General features: G+C 42.5%; 1 non-coding gene across 1 annotated transcript; it reads left to right on the top strand.

The window, feature by feature from the left end:
- The first annotated feature begins 345 nt into the window (after positions 1-345).
- Positions 346-423, top strand: LOC119326924. Its single transcript, XR_005158276.1, has one exon. It is a non-coding gene; the product is annotated as a small nucleolar RNA SNORD36 (small nucleolar RNA).
- Positions 424-4449: the final 4026 nt, after the last annotated feature.

The raw sequence follows: 4449 nt of genomic DNA on the forward strand, positions 1-4449 counted from the left end.
AAAAAAATTATAATTTTTTTTACTAATGGCGCACCGTGGGATGTGGTGCGTCATTAGTATTTGCACACTAATGGCGCACTAACACATGGTGCGCCATTAGTATTTAGTAATGACGCACCACATGTACAGTGCGCCATTAGTGTCCATCCCATCTATAGCCCTTTTTCTAGTAGTGCAAAGATGGTGTGTATTGTACACACCCCTCTGTGATTGCACTTCACATGCATTTTCCCCATCACCCACAAACCGTAACATGTTAGTTGTATGTGCTACTGCAATTCTTGCACTTGATTTCAAATCGTTCTCTACTTTGTGTGTGCACATGTGTTAATGATGGATTGGCTAGTCAGATGATGCTACAACAACATATTCCTGAGATTCTCTTTGAGGAATACAAAATTAAGGTTTTAAAGACTGATGGCCAGCCTGTCAAATGTTTGTGTTCTTCTATACACTTGCTCCTTCCAGTAGGCATTGCAAGTGATGTTTTCAAGTGTAGTCCTCTAGTCACATTTTTTAACCAGTACCATATGATTGTAGCATACTTCTAGTTTTACTCATTTAACATCTTAATTTACCTAGAATGATGAAGAAGTTGCCCTTGGAAGATGGGCTGAGCAAATGATGATTCATATGATTATTCTGGCGTTGCTATGTTTGATCTGGTGGTGCCAAAAAAACTCATACGCTTATGCTGAGCTTACTTTTAATATCATTTTATTCTATGTGATGAGCTTAGTTTTGTACTGTAGCCACCTTCTTGTTTCCTTTGTTGAATCCTATCTTGTGTACTAATCAGAGGTACTAGCATTTGGCTTATGTGTGCTAATTAAACCTGATAAGTATGTATACTTCTTTGAGATACAAATTCCACATTGCATGTTTATGTGCTAATTAAACCTGATAAGTATGTATACTTCTTTGAGATACAAATTCCACATTGCATGTTTATGAGGTTCAATTTCTACAGATGTTGCCAAATGAATGTGTCAACATGTCTCTGCTTAGGGGTTGTTTTAAACCGCAAATGATCTACTGTATCAATTTTTTGCTGTTCAAAGATTGAAATCCTGGTTCATTTTCGAAGATTGAAATGTTGTTGACCCTGTTCTTCTATGCTTAAATGGTAAAAATGTCGCATTTTGCTTCTTCTACCCATTTTTCTTGATAACTTGCAGATGCTGGCCTTCATTCATGTTTTGTCGTGAGGTCAGAGATGAACAAGTTGGGAGAAGCATTTGAGCTAGTTATCTGGTGAGAGTTGTGTTACCTGATGTGAACATTTTTTTTGTAATCTTGATGTGAACCATATTTTTCAGTAATAATGTGTTACCAGGATGAACCGTCCTTGCTTTGTTACCAGGATGAACAAGTTTGATTGTAATAATGTGCGAAGTTTGGCTCTTTCTGATTGTATTCATGATGTGTACCATATTTTTCCTGATTAGTCATGCTCTGTTTGAAGCATTTTGTTTTCTCTCTGTTCGGATTTAAATATTGTTATTTATTTACTGGAAAATTGAGATCTGAAGAATATAACAGTGACAACTGGGACCCACTTGTTAGAACCTGACAACTAGGTCCCATCTCACTAGTGGGCTCATCTTTTGGAAAAAAAATAAAAAAGGCCATGGCCTAGAAAATAAAAAGGCCGAATTCTTGGGCCAGGCCCATGTAGCTAGTAAAAGCACAGGGAAAAAATATAGAAAGGCCGAATTGTTGGGCTAGGCCCATGTAAAACGCTGAATTGGACCGGGCTGATTCTTCTGCCATATCAGATTGCCACGTCGGATGCCTATGTGGCCTGGGGAGGCTGCTAGTGACCAAAACGCCACAGTAGATGTATTTTTGTCATAAACGTCTACGTCCATTCCAGAAGAAAGGTCGCTATAGTTAGTTTACGACCGCCAGCTTTTGACCTTATGTTTTTGGTCACAAAAAGGTCACAAATTGAAAACGGTGACCATTCAGTGACCAATTGTGCTGGTCACAAGTTGACATATTTCTTGTAGTGTTCTAATTATGATTCGTTGCAACGGACATGAACATTGCTAGTATTTCCAACCATGCCTTTTTTCCTAGTATTCCATAGTTTCGAGTTTTCCATCAAGATATTAGTCACTCATGGTTGATATTTACTTTCAATCATGTACACATATGCACTATGTAACTAGCCTTGCTTATTGGCTTCCAAAGCTTAACTTTCACTCGTACTTACAATATGATGAGTATTTAAAAAAAAACTACAACTTTCAACCAGCCCTAGGAAAATCTATTGTACTAAAAATAGCAAAAACATACCCAAAATTTCTTAATCCACGCCAAAAACTACTACCTAGTACTCCTGCCGAATAGGTTCGTTTAAACCCATTTATGACAGGGTTGGCCCACACGTCCGTGCTGATGAGGCAGCTTAAACCAACACATTTTGTTTGACCGTTGACACGAGGGACCCACATCTGACCTTCTATCCTGTAATTCCCCCTCAAATCATTATTTTTCCTAAACATTACTTCAAACAGTACTGATGCGTGTTCATCGGTGGCGTCGGTGATGAGCAAGTTGGCCGCCGCTCTGCCGCATGGGCCGGACGCCGCGCTGGCCTCTGCGCGGGTTGGCAGGCTAGCCCGAGCGTGACTCACGAGCAAGCAAGCCGCCGTGCTGGCCTTCGCTCGAGCCAGATCGCTGGCCTGAGCGCGGTGCGCGCGAGCAAGCCGCCGCGCTGCCGTGCCTATCTAGCTAGCAAACCTTGCAGACAAGCAGCTGGACGGAGCTATCTTGGCTAGCTAGCGGCCGCGAGCGCCGGACGGAGCTGGCATCCGGGCTGCCGCAACATGGGCTCCGCACCGCAGGTGGTTTTGACCTCGCCTTCTGCCGGCGGCGGTAGCTGCGTCCCATGGCCGAGGATGACTAGGTGGACGGGCAGGAGGTAGGAGGTCACTCGAGGATTTTTGTTGGTAAGAGCATGTACAATGGTTGATAAGGTAGTCTTATCTTAAGTCTACCACGTATGCAAGTGGTAGTAGTTTCTTGGCATTTTAGTGGTTTCTTGCAGTATTAGGGGTTTCTTGTAAGGAACAATGTACGTACTACTAGCGACAAAAGGCGATTCTAGGTTGCGTTGTACTCCAACGAGTACTACTAGTGGTCGCCGGAGTGTATACCTCGTTTTGAGTGTTCGATCCCGGCAGAACGCACGGCGGCGGCCTTTTTTTTTAAATAGTACTACTACACTTCGCTGCGAGCCATATTTTACATGGGTAGTTTGAGTTCTGAAGTTGAACGGACGTGCGGCCCCACAATCTGGGTGCACTCGACAGCCTAGCCACGTGAACGGGTTTTCCTTCCCAGCATCCCGTGGCTCGCGTGCTCGCCCTAGCCGCACCTTGCTTGCATCTTCCTCATCAGCTAGTAGCATATTTAAACTAGCACCTCCCAATTAAGCCCGAGGAGCCAGAAAAGCCTGGCGGGGCATTGGGAACTGTGCAATATGGCTCCGTACGTAAAGTGCTCTAGTACTACTCTGTAGCTTGTGGCATTGCACACATGGACTTCACTCCATTATCGGCTCTACTATAAAACAAATTCCTCTTGACATGTTATTTTTAAACGGAGGCAAAAGCTTTGCTTCATCTCATTCATAAAGAAGGAACTACTAACAAAGTTCAACGAGATCCATTACACCTCCACAAATGGAAGCGAAAAGCCTAGTCTCGCTGTATCAAATAACTCAAATGTTCTGCCCCCGCAGTAACTGTCGCTGATAAATAGGCTGCTAGTGTGTGCGTGAGAGGAGCGGCTGAGTAGGCCAGCTACTCCTACGTGAGAGGAGTGGCTGAATATAGCACCGAGAGTACCCACTAGGCCACTACGCAGGTGTACTTCCCCTGCATTGATAGTACAACGGTGGTTCTAGAGAACAGTAGTACCCTCCACTTCCAACTATAGCTCCTTGGCCCTGAGATTCAAGAGTTCAAAACTGGTGCACTATACTAGACTAGACTAGAAGTACAGTACATCGCACTACTAGTTGAGAAAAGTAGTACTGGTACTGCTACAGTACGAGTACATACTCCTCTGTCACATAATGTAAGACATTTTTTGACACTAGTTGGCGTGTATAAAAAATGGCAAAAACATACCCAAAATTTCTTAATCCACGCCAAAAACTACTACATAGTGCCAAAAATTTCTTACTAGTGCTATTATTTATAGTATAATGCAATCCCATAACGTTCCATAATGCTAGTACTAGTACTACCTCCGTCCGGGTTTATTGGTCCTTATTGTATTTTGTGCCAAATTTTGACCATAGATTAAACTAACAAAATGTTCATGCATGTCACCAAACATTATATTGTTGAAAACTATGTTCAAATACGAATCCAATGAGACATTTTTTCTTGACATGCATTAACATTTTGTTAGTTAAATCTTTAGTCAAAATTT

This window comes from Triticum dicoccoides, chromosome 6B (assembly GCF_002162155.2).
Source record: "Triticum dicoccoides isolate Atlit2015 ecotype Zavitan chromosome 6B, WEW_v2.0, whole genome shotgun sequence".
Classification (NCBI taxonomy): Eukaryota; Viridiplantae; Streptophyta; class Magnoliopsida; order Poales; family Poaceae; genus Triticum; species Triticum dicoccoides.